Source organism: Arvicanthis niloticus, chromosome 24 (assembly GCF_011762505.2).
Source record: "Arvicanthis niloticus isolate mArvNil1 chromosome 24, mArvNil1.pat.X, whole genome shotgun sequence".
Taxonomy (NCBI): Eukaryota; Metazoa; Chordata; class Mammalia; order Rodentia; family Muridae; genus Arvicanthis; species Arvicanthis niloticus.
In genome coordinates, this window is record NC_133432.1 from 15,548,274 (window position 1) to 15,561,176 (window position 12,903).

The following is a 12,903-nucleotide window of genomic DNA, read 5'->3' on the forward strand; positions in this document are numbered from 1 at the left end:
GACCCTTCTCCGGCTCTGGAACAGCTCACGGAGTTCCAGAGCCCCTGCGTGACGCTGGTGTTCACGAGCAGAATGTGGGGTAGAGTTTCTCTCTGGTTTTCACAAGGCAAGTGTTCCTCAGGGACAGGAAACAGGCGTGTGGTGACCCCCAAGGGACCTGAGGCTTGGGTATTATGACATTGAAGAGCCAGAGATGCTGCGATGCCTCTTCCCTACTCTTCCAGCATCCCAAGGGTCTGATAACCAAGATAGCCTAAAATAGGCTTCTTTCTTTGTATGGTGGCTCAGAAAAAGTGTCTTGTCACACAGGAGAACAGATTACAGTCTTCATAGAAAAGCGCACCCCACTGTGGTTTCTTGTTTTGACCCTCCAAAGTCCTCCAAGACAACATACCCAGGGCTGCCATTGACGCTTAACCACTTATACCCAGATACCGAGGGGATGGCCCAGTCTGAGAAGTGCTTGCCCTGAAAGCAGGAGGACCTTAGTTCCATCCCTGCAACCCATGGAGAAAAAAAGCCAGATGTGATGGAACATGCTTGTAATTCCACAACTAGGAAGGTAGAGCTAACCAGGTCCCTGGGGCTCACAGGCCAGCCAGCTTAATCAGTGAGCCCCAGATCAGTGAGAGATCGTGTCCCAGAAAAACAAGGGGGATAGGATGGCTCCTGAGAAACAACACCAAAAGTTGACATCTGACTTGCACACACGCAAACATCTGCTCACACAGGGAATGCACACACATGAATACACGCACATGGGGATACACGAAAATGACATTTATAAACTTAAGAACTTCTCTAGATGAAGTGGCTTTTTAACAGAGGTCTTCTGGCTTTTTGATTTATGGGTTTGATATTAACCACAGTGCTGACCAGACAGACAGACCGACAGACAGACAGACAGACAGACAGACACACTGACTGCTTAGCCATACGTCGTTCCTGTGCAGAGCAGGCTTCTGCTAAACCAGCCAGTACCCACCTGTCTTTTACTTTACTTATAACCAACAGCCTCAAACACAGTGGCTCCAATTTCTTCTCTTGGGGTTTTGGGGTCTAGAATCTGAAATGCAGCCTGGAGCTGTTTGGGGTTCCAGAACTGTGTCTTCTGGGAGTTCTGTGATGTCACCTCTGGCCTGTCACAGCTTTTAGGGCTGTTCCTTCCACCCTCAAGGCCAGCTTTGACTAAGGCAGAGTCAGTGTTATTGGCAAAGTGGCCTTTCATTTTCCACAAGAGGGATCTAGGCAGTTGTTAGGCCCCACCTGACAGAGGCATCGGCAAAGATAGGAAGGAATTATATCACGAGGCTGGGTGACCATCAGAATTAGAGGCTAGGGATTAATTAATTGATTTGTTGATTGATTGATTAGTTGGTTGATTGATTGATTTCTGTTTTCTTGAGGCATGCTTTCACATAGCCCAGGCTGGTCTTGAACTCACTATCTAGCTGTCAACTATAACCTGGAGCTCCTGATTGTCCTGCCTCTGCATCCTAAGTGCTGGGATCGCAGGTGCGTGCCTCCATGCCTAGCTTGTGGAATTTTTGCAGGTCAACTGGAAGCGAATCCACTGTGTGGTTTCACCCTGATGGATCCATGCCTGCATTTACTCTGGGAACTCACTGGGACATTTTATAGGATGAGATGTTTAGGGGATCACCCTATGTGATGCTTCTTGTCTTTTTCCTTTGAGCTGCTCTCTCAGACATGACTGATCTTGGCTTGTTCTGCTCTTAGGGGATGACAATCTATGTACATTTTGGCCTTGTGGCTCAATCTGCTATTGAAAGCAGGCTTTTTTTTTTTTTAAAGTGTAAACATTATTTCAAAAAATACGTTTTGATCATTTTTCCCCAATCCGTCCCAGATCTTTTCTGCCTCCCAACCCCACCCCCAGCTCTACATTCTTTCTCTCTCTCTTTAAAGAAATAAACAAATAAGAAAAAAAAAAAACACATACATACAAAAACCCCCAAAACAAAAATCAAAACAAACAAAAGACCAATAAAAAAAAAAAAACAGTGCCCAAACAAAGCGAAATGAGACCAGAAGTCCACAAAAATACCACTGAGTTCATTTTGTGTTGGCCAACCACTCCTAGGCATAGGCCTGCCCTGAAGTAGGGTTGGTACCCATGGGCACGCCACCGGATTTCCCCTCTGTCCGTAGGTATCAGTTGCATGTAACTTCACAGTTAGGGTGAAGCCCATGTCTGCTTCCCCCTCCTCAGTGCCAGGGACTCTGTCTGGCCTGAACCTGTGCAGATCTTGTGTGCACTGTCACAGTCTCTGTGAGCTCATGTGCACACCCGTTGTGTCTGGAAGGTACTGCTTTGCTGTCATCTGTAACATCCGGCTCCCACACCTTCACGCCTCCTCTTCTGCATTTGAAGTCATCCCATTTAGAGATGAGTGCTCCAAAGTCTCTCACTCTCTGCACATTGTCTACTTGGGGGTTTCTGCATTAATTCCCATCCATTGCAAAAAGAAGTTTCTCTGATGTGTGTTGAGGAAGGCATTGACTCCTGGCTATAACGGTATGTCACTGGGGGTCATTATCTGCCATGTTTTTTTAGCTCAGTGGTTCTCAACCTTCCTAATATTCCTACCGTGGCCCCCAACCATAAAATTACCTTTGTTGCTACTTCATAACTGTAATTTTGCTACTGTTATCAATGACAATGTAAATATTTTTGGAGATAGAGGTTTGGCAAGTGGGTTGCGACCCACAGGTTGAGAACCACTGCTTTAGTGGCTACTGGTAGTAGGTTTTCTTCTAGGCCTTTGACTTGACTGGCCTTAGGTTTTTGACCACTTTGTTAGTGTCTGGTTTGGGTTGTATGTCATCAAATAGATCTTGAATCCAAACAAAAAAAGCAGTTGGTTACTCCTGTAACCAACATTTATGTCACTATTGCACAAGTCTATCTTGCAAGCAGGCTGCTGTTGTAAGTCACAGGGCTTGTAGCTCGGTGACACCGGTGATTACCTTTCTGTTAGCATGAGAGTACCTTACAACACCGTGCATGCTAGTCATGAGAGGTGCAGAGTACCTTCCAGCACTGTGAATGCTAGCCAGCAAGGGGTGGGGCTTCTAGTCGGGTACCAGGTCTACTTCTCCGTGTTCAATGACATAAACATTGTCTTCAGTGATAGGCCCTTACCATCAAATTGTGGAGATCAACCAATAACCTTGGCGGCAGCTCGTGAAGTTTGGGGGTTTCCATGGAACCTCTTTGGCCAACAACTCAAGAAGATACCATCCATTTCTGGCACCAAGGGGGGGGGTGTTACTTGTTTGCATAAAACATCTAGTTGGGGCATTGCCTCTCCCATTACTTGATGACACCATTTCAATTCCTTTCATATATGTATATATTTTATGAATCTTCTACAATAGTAGGTTTCCATGTGGTTTTTTAAATGGCCTTTAGTACTAGTTGTCTCTCCCCATATTTCCTCCTTCACCCTTTTCTCCCATCCCTTCTATTTAATCTTCTTATTCTAGTTTCCCCTTTGTCTCTCCACAAGACTATATTCTATTTCTCCTTAAGAGACCCTCTCCTCCCCCTAACCCCCATGCCCGATCCCTTACCAGGTACCTAACCTCTGTGGTTATTCATATTGTAGCTTAAAATTAGTTAATATCTACATATAAGAGAAAACATACGACACTTGCCTTTTGGGAATCAGGATTACCTCACTCCAGATGATTTTTTTTCCTACTTCTACCCATTAACCTATGATTTTCCTAATTTCATTTTTCTTAACAGCTGGATGATATTCCACTGTATACATGCACCACCGTTTCATCACCCATCAGGTGATGGACATCTAGGCTGTTTCCGATTCCTGGCTATTATGAACAGAGCAGACATGACCACGGATGACTTTGTATCCTTGTAGTAGGATATGGACAGAGACCTTTGGGTATCTGCCCAAGAGTGGTAAAGCTGGATCTTGAGGTAGAGCGATTCCCAGCTTCCTGAGGCAACACCACACTGATTTTTATACTGGCTGTACCAGTTTGTTCTCTCGCTAGCAATGAATAAGTATTTCCCTTTCCCATAGCCTCACTAGCATGAGCTATCATGTATTGATCTTGGCCATTCTGATTGTCGTAAGAAGAAATCTCAAAGTAGTTTTAATTTGCATTTCCCCGACAACTAGGGATGTCAGATAGAGGTGTTCCTTAGCCGTTTGTGTCTCATATTTGGAGAACTCTCTGCTTAGCTCTGTACCCTGTTTGTAATTTGAGTTATTTGTTATCTTGAGATCCAATTATTTGAGTTCTTTATACATCCTAGATATTAGTCCTTTAACTGATAGGTAGTTGACAGAAATCCTTCCTTTCTGTAGCCTGTCACAAATGATGGTATCCTTTGCCATTCAGTAGCTTTTTGGTATCACAAGGTCTCGTTTATTAGTTGTTGCTCTTAGCGTCTATGCTATCAGTGTTCATTCAAAGAGGCCTTTATATGCCAGTGGGTTTACGCTCATCCCCCATAAGATGTAGGGCATCTGGTCCTTGATACGCTTGGACTTGGATGTTATGAAGCATAATAGGTATGGATCTAGGATATTATTTCATTCTTTTGCATGCAGCTATCCAGTTTGCCCAGCGTCATTTGCTGCAGACTGAAAGTGGTTTGTTTGTTTGTTTGTTTGTTTTTTCCAGGTAGCAGGTTAAGGGCCCAGTCTTTGCAGTTGGTTTACTGGTAGGACCGCCTGCATGAGCATCTGAGATGTTGTGACAGTTCCCCCAAAACGGCATACACTTAAACCTCCGACTCCAGCGGCCTCCCTTCTTAAGGACTTCTTACCGTCATTTTCTGGTCACACTTGAATCTTGTGCCACCGGTCAGCAGGGCCTGCGGCTTCCCCAGCCACCAGGGGTGGGTAGAGATCACTGCTTAGAATAAGGGGAGGCCAGGGGTATCCCAGTAGGAGCAAGTCGCAGGTAGCAGGGAGGTTCTGTCCTGCTGCTTTACAGAGTAGGAGAATGATCCTATTCTGTTCTCCATCAGCTTTGATGCTGAGGTGGGAAGGAACTTGGTCCATCTCACTGGAGTAACAAGTACAGTTAATGGAGGTCCAGCGCCCCGGACAACTGTTTCTCAGAGCACATCTGACACATCAACAGGTACCTTGATGTCACTTGGCCAGCAATCGAGGGGCCTTAAACCCAGACCTTCCCTCCCTTCCTCATCAAGGGTGCCAACCAGAGTCATTCATTGCCTTTCCCTTCTTGATGTTTCTGGTGAAGCCCGAGGCAGCCCAGCTCTGGGCTCCTGATGGCCTCTGGGCAGAAGCAGCCTTCCACTGCAAGTCCTGGGCTGTGGGAGGTGGAGCAGATGTGTTTTCTGATCCATGAAGGGAAACCAAACACAAGGACGAGGAGAAAGTCACCCGTGTCCTACTTTCTCAGAACTTGGCAGGTAAACGTAGCTGTTCCTAAGGGAATCACATGCTGACAGGCACCCGGGCCCCCCAATTCCCATTGCAGACTGGACTCCTAAGTTCCAGGCTCTGATAATCTCCCCAGCACCTCCCATCACCGGCCACCGATTGCCTAGAACCTTCTGTTAGTTTATTTGCAAACCCACGAAGTTCCTTTTGTGTCTGAGGGATTTTTTTTTTTTTTTTTTTCAAACTCACGAGTGAAGAAGTGAGAATAAGCCTGCCAGTGGTGGATGGAACTTCCCAGGATTCCTAGTCCGTTCTGACCATCCATCTGACTAATGTGATGTGTGCCACAGGTCAGTTTATGGAAGGACTTCTGTTGTTGTTTTGGTTTGTGTTTAAAAGGAAAATTTCCAAAGAACTTTGAGTTGAGTGGGCATGGGGATGCCAGAGGTAGGCACCAAGGGTCCTCCTCAGTCACTTGGCCATCTTAGTTTTTGAGACAGGCTTCTCCATACCCAGAGCTCACTGATTTGCCAAGACTAGCTGGCCAGCCAGCCCCAGGGACCCTCCTGTCTGCCTCCCCAGCTGGGGTATTGCAGGCTTGCTACTTTGTTGGTCTTGGATGTGCACTGAGGATGTGAAACTGGACCCTCACCGAGCATCTCCCCTGCCCCTCCCCAGAGATGTTCTGGGAAAGACATATGTTCTTGTACCACGGGAAGCTGATGGATGTACTGATGTCCCTGGGGGAACGACAGGTTGCTTCTGTAGAAGGACAGCGGGACATCTGCTGGAACGAGCTCCTGGTGGCCCGGTGAGTACAGTGCTGAGGAGACGAGGCTGACTTTAAACCTTGGACAACTTGAGATTTGTAAAACTGTGGACAGACTTCTGAAGCTCATCGCTGTGGCCAACACACCTGAGGTTAGCTGAGGTTAGCCGAGGGGACAGGAACCAGGCCACACCTTCGTTTCCACTTTGGGAAAATCAGGAGTCTGGTTCAGGCTCAAGAACAATATTAAGACAACAGCCAGCCAGAGGGGCATTTGAGACTGGCAGAGAGAAGGTGTGGAGTTGACCCTTAGGTCACCCGAGGTCATGGCCACGGCTGATGTTGACCCAACTTCTGTTCTCACGCCTCAGTTTTCTAAGTTTTGCCTCTACTATTTCCCTTCAATATATTTACTGTTCAAAGAACCCTCATTTTTCCTGTCATTTTCCATATTTGACTTTCAATCTGAAATGTGTTCCTTCTTCTTTCTGTGTTCCTTTCTGTGAAGTGTGTATGTGTGCTCATGTGTTCACATGTGCACAGGTATGTGTGCATGTGTGTTCATAGATGTACCTGTATGTGCACACATTTATGTGTGTGTTTATATGTGTGCAGGTATGTCTACATGGGTGCATATGTGTTTATCTCTGTGCACATGTGTGTATGCATGCTCATATGAGTACATGTGTGTGTTCATATATATTTAGGTATGCGTATACATGTGTGTGTTCATAAGTGTGCAGGTACATATGTGTGGGTGCATGTGTATGTGCATCTTCATGTGTGTTCAGGTATGTGTAGGTTTGTGTATGTGATGTGTTCATGTGTGTGTGCAGGTTTGTGTATGTGATGCGTTCATATGTGGGCATTGTGTGTATGTGTGTGAACATGTTCATATGTGTGTATGTGTGTATGCATGAGTGTCTGACATTAACTTGGCATGTAATGCTCAGGATGTCTCTGGAGTATTTGGGTTAAGGGTGTTTGGTCTGTATTGAGCCTGGTGTCATGGCTTTGGGGTCTGACTTGGTGGTCAGGATGACGACTTTCCTCTCCCTCTATCATGCCCCTGCCCCTGTTAGATCCCTCTGGACCCTCTGACAGGAGTGCTCACTGTCATCTCTTTGTCCTGGCATCCTCATCACACCTCAGTGGTGGTCCCAGATGTGGCCATCCTCTCCTTACCTCCTACTCTCTGTCTTTAGGTCAAAGGTCAGAAGAACATGGAGGTCACTGTGGGTTTGCCATACCGGGGAAAGGCAGCCTAGAAAACTAGATTCCTGCTCCTTACCCTCAGACAGCCTATTGGGACAGATGAGGGATCCCCATGTCTGGGGTGTTAGTAGGTGTTCAACACTGTTAAAGCATCCTCCCAGTCTATGAAAAACAGTTACCATTGCTGAGGAGCTCTGTGTTCCTGCTGTGAGCACTGGGGATGGTATTCATTCTCCTGTAGATAAGCAAAGACAGTGGGGCCGGGCCGGCTGTTAGATACTCCCTTGCTGACCTGGCTGCCTCCAGCAAAAGAACTGTCCATCACACAGCTCACCATGACTACCCTTATGCCAGCATCAGCCATCCTGAACACTCCATGGTACCATGGGGAAACTGCACAGTGATCACAGATGCTTGCTCCAGCTCCTGCAGGCAGGGCCCCAGCCAGAACTGTTTCTCTCGGTTGGCACTGGCCTCTTTGCTATCACAAGCCTCCGTGAACTCTCCATGACCCTCCACCTAGACCAGAGAGGAGCACTTACCCTGGTGGCCCAGCAGAGGGACTGCATGGGTTAGAGAGGCAAGCTGTGATAGGTGCAAACCTTCATTTGCATGTGAGGTCACCTGTGATTGGTGGGAACACCTATGGAAGTGGCTTAGAGAGAGGATGGGCTGAGATGGGGGGGGGGGGTTGGGCATAGCCAGGAGAGTGTGGCATGAGACAGCTTGAAGAGGCAGGTGGCAGAGGCAGATCTGAATGGTCCACAGGCTACAGAGGGTTGAGGCAGGTAACTTCAGTGACGGGGGCTACAAAGGACACATTCCTTCAAACAGGAGCTGGACACTGCTGCTGTCAAGTATTGAGGAATTCTCATACCCAGGCTCACCCGGAAGCTGAGGCCAGCCAGTGTTTAACCCTGACCCTCAGGGCCCCACCAGGTTACACACTTGTAGAGCAGGAATCTTTTTTACCATAGGCACACACTAGGGGGCGCCACTACCCGATGCTTCTGCTGCTGCTGCCGCTGTAGCCACCGCAGCCTGCTGCTGTAAAAAATAAAGGAATACAAAAGGTGCCAAGACCAGCCCCAAAAGAGAGGCTCATCACCTGCCCACCATAGAGCAAAAGGACATTGTCCAGCTGGCTGGCGACTCTGCCCACCGAGAACTCTGGAGGGCAAGACCATAAATAGTTCCACCCCCTCCTCACGCAACCTACTCCAGCACATATGACGTACCTAGGTGAGAGTCACCTGCTAAGGCTGGGAGGCCAACAACACAAAAGTGACAACTTACAGGGGAGCTGAGTCCCAGAAGCCGTTGCTATGGCAGATTTAACCCCTTTGCTACCGGATCAAGTTCTCCAGGGGAACTTGATGGGCAGGGATGCGCCACCCGCCAGCCGTGATGTGTTTACTTTTGCCACAACAGACACTCTGTGATGCCCAGCGCCTCGGACGTGTCTGGCAGGATGTGTGGAGGTGGCGCATAAATACCTCACCATTTTTGTTGACTTTTACTGTTGCAATGACAAAACTCCCTGACAGGGGGTAGAGAATCAGTGTTGTTAAGAGCACTTTCTGCTCTTCCAGAGGACCCGAGTTTGCACCCTAGCACTCTTGCGGAGGGGGTGCCCACGAGATGAGGGACACCAGAATAGAGCAGTATTCACTCTTGGTTCCTGAGCCATCTGTCCAGCCCCTGGATACTAGGATTTTTAAACAAAAGAGAAGGTTAATAAATAGCCTCTAGAACAGTTTGTGTTCTCTAAGTGCTAATGAGAGAGACTCATGGGGTATAGTTCAAATACCATTTGTAGTGGTTGGTGGGCAGACTTAGTGAAACCCTGGCTCTTGCCACAATCCCAGCTAGGGAGCCTCAGGCAAGACACTTCCCAGCTTCCCCAGGCTGTTATCAGACACCTGAAAAAAAATGAATATTAAAAAATCACAGGGCTGGAAGGATGCAACTGTCAGGACCTGTGTTCAGACCCCGGCACCCATCTTTTGGTTTAACACTAGCACAGGGAGGTGGAGAAAAGAGGCTGTTAGGAGCATCCTGGACAATGGCAGACATTTTCTCAAAGGATGTGGGCGGCAGGTGACACCTGAAGTTGTCTTCTTGCTTCCGTATATGTGTAAGCACATGTGCCCTCACATACTTGACTATGCACAAGCATGCATGCATGCATGCATGCACGCGCGTGCACACACACACACACACACACACACACACACACAAGATTTGTGAAGTATGAGGATGTGTGCCTATGGTCCCAGCTGCTGGGGAGGCTGAGGCTTGAGGATTACTGGAGTCCAGGAGTTCAAGGTCAGCCTAAACAACACAGCTAAATTCTGTCTCAATCAAAAATCAACCCCTACCAACAGCACCCTTGGGAAGGGCAGTTGAAGACTGGATACAAAGCCAGACAGCGGTCAGGTGCACTGTAGGCACTGAGAGAGTCCAACCGTTCCTCCACTGCAGGTCTGGCATCGGGGCCAGAGCACGTGGTCCTCTTTGGGCCAGTGCACATTTTGCTGAAGAGGTTCTAGGTAACTCAGGAAGGAGCCGAATAATTCTATAGCATAGTGGGGGCTTTGAAGCCCCATGTCACAGACGTACAGCTGTCCCTTTCTACAGAACAGACTTTCAATCTCACCGGGCCTTCTTCATAAACTCCTTGTCTGTGCTGGCACTGGCTCTTTCTGGCTCACCACCCCCAGACCCATCTTGGTCTACCCCACTCCAAAACCAGTCTTTTCTGGGATCAGAAAACCTTCTTTAGCCGGGCGGTGGTGGCGCACGCCTTTAATCCCAGCACTTGGGAGGCAGAGGCAGGCGGATTTCTGAGTTCGAGGTCAGCCTGGTCTACAGAGTGAGTTCCAGGACAGCCAGAGCTACACAGAGAAACCCTGTCTCGAAAAAACCAAAAAAAAAAAAAAAAAAAAAAAAAAAAAAGAAAGAAAGAAAGAAAGAAAGAAAAAGAAAACCTTCTTTACCCCAGTACCTCTTAGACATGGGTAAAATACAACTGCCTGATGCAAACAGAGCCTGGTGGCCCACCCTTTGCCCTTTCCCAGCTTAGGCAGAGATATGTGACTCCAACTGTGCTTAATAGGATATAAGGGGAATTCCCCTGGGGACTTCTGGGAAAGAGTCCATAACTCCGGGAAGAGATGGATCCTTTTGACCATTGGATATATGTGGACGTTTGTCTGAAGCGGCGGCTGCCATGCCGAGACCACAAGGCAGGCACGGAGACCATAGTGCAGGTTGGTAGAAAGCACCTGGGTCCCTGATGTCATCAGTGAGCTGGGCACGTAGCCGACCCTGATATGGCTCATCTACTTCTGAAAGCCTTGCTCAGGGAAAGGGTGAAGGCCAGCACAGATGCTGTGGGGCTGTGCCTTCTTGTCCTCGAGCAAGCCTTCTGGGGGCACATTCTCAATGGTTCCATTTCCAGCTGTGCAGAATGTAGTAATAAATATTTTAAGAATCCCCGGCACGGGGTTTCTTCCCACCTTTGACCATTTGTGTTCCTGGATGAAAGACACACACAGCCTTTATATTTTACTATGCCTTAAGCACCACAAGAGCTGGGCAGCTGCCTACCCTCCACGCTGTTAGAATCTACTCTCGTATCCATAACCCTAAGTTATTACTCACTATGTTTCATCTGGGCCGCTCTTAGCTCTAATTGGCCAGCCCACACGGCCTCGTTTTTATAGCTCAGCTAACTCACGGTGGTTTTTATAGATCAGCTAACTCATGGTGGCCTTTCTTTCTTTTTTTCCTGCACATTCTTATTCCATCCAACTGCTCTCTTTCTCTCCTCTCCTTGTGGTCTCCTCTTTCTCCCTACCTGACCCCCTCCAGTCCCCCCTTTCCCCTCCACTGCCCAATCACAGGCTCTAGGCTTTATTAACCAGTTAAAATGGAGCAAGAGTTCACGTGACATCACCTGAATCCATGATGGACTGTTTGGGGCCGGGAACAACACTTACTTGAGGAAGCAGAATTAACATCAGGATACAAATAGCATCAGGCCAAGCCACTACATAGAAACAACAAGTACTGACCCCTGAGCTGAGGCCAGGGAGGATCCTATGAGTGTCTATCACATGTGATTGGTCTCACAACCGAGGCTCAGTGAGACCTGTACTTTCCAATTATACCCAGTTCTGGGGCGTTGCGAGTACACTTTCATTCCCAGAGGAGCTGAGCACACTTAGATCTTGGGGACAGGCTCTCTGGGTGCCTACTACAACCTCTTCATGGTCCTCGAATGAAGGTCCCACCCCCTCACATCAGCCCTGGGAATGGGAGAGTTTAGAAGTTTTAAATGTCACTTAGGAGTTATAGATGAAGCAAGCATGACGCTTGGGTTCTATCCCCAACACAGCAGAACGTGGGTGAAATAGTGCACCACAACGGTCATCCCAGCATTCCAGAGGTAGAGGCAGGAGGATCAGAAGTTCAAGGTCATCCTTGGCTATTACGGGTCTGAAGTCAGCCTTGGGCTACAGACTCTGACTCAAGTCCCAACCAACAAAACCCCAAAATGTCAGTTAGCATTCACATTATTTGTAAAGACACCGGGAAGTTAAATTTCCCCAGGAAAGATACATTCCATCACATTTAGTTACCAGAAAATTTGTCAGCAGGGCAAGTGCCAAGACACCCAGTGTTCTAGTCTAGCTTCTTTTGCTGTGATTATATATCAACAAGTAACTTAGAGGAGAAAGGCTTTATTTTAGCTCATGGTTGTCCATCAGATGGGGAATTTAAGGCAGCAATGCCAAATAGTTGCTCACATCACAGCCACAAGAACAGGTTCAGGATCCCCTGTCTAGGGAATAGTGCCGCCCATGGAGGACTGAGTCTTCTCTCATCAGTTAACATAATCAAGATAATCCCACATAGACATACTCACAGGCCAATCTGATCCAGACAGTTCCACATTGAGACTCTCTTCCCAGATATCTAAGTTGTGTCAAGTTGGCAACTAAAATGAACTCTCACCATGCTAGGATACCATCATGCCGTGTTGGGTTATGTTCCAGTAGCTAGCTTATGTTTCTGCTCTGGCTCCAAAGAAGTATTCTTCCAGAGTGAATGGCTTCATCCTGTTCACGACGTGTCCTGTACCCATAGTCCCACAGTGCCTCACCTGATTCTCAATGACACCAGTTAAAAGAATGAACAAAAACTCAGAAAGCAGAGGACAATGGTTCTCTCCCATCACGAACCTCAGAGGCTCTGCCTGATGTCACTAGCTGGCATAAATGGCTGGTGGGACTTAAGTGTCATCCAAGCCCAGCTGGTGTTGGAAGCCCTACAGCCGCTCTTCTGGGGTGTATATCCATTCTTTCAAGCTTGTGGACCACCAACTACCTTAAATCCTGTGTGGGATGGTGAAGGCAGATCTACTAAGGCCTTCCTCTTCTGTTGACGGTGGGATCTTTATTGTAGCTACCTCCTGACAATGACCAGTATAGAGAGGTGGGT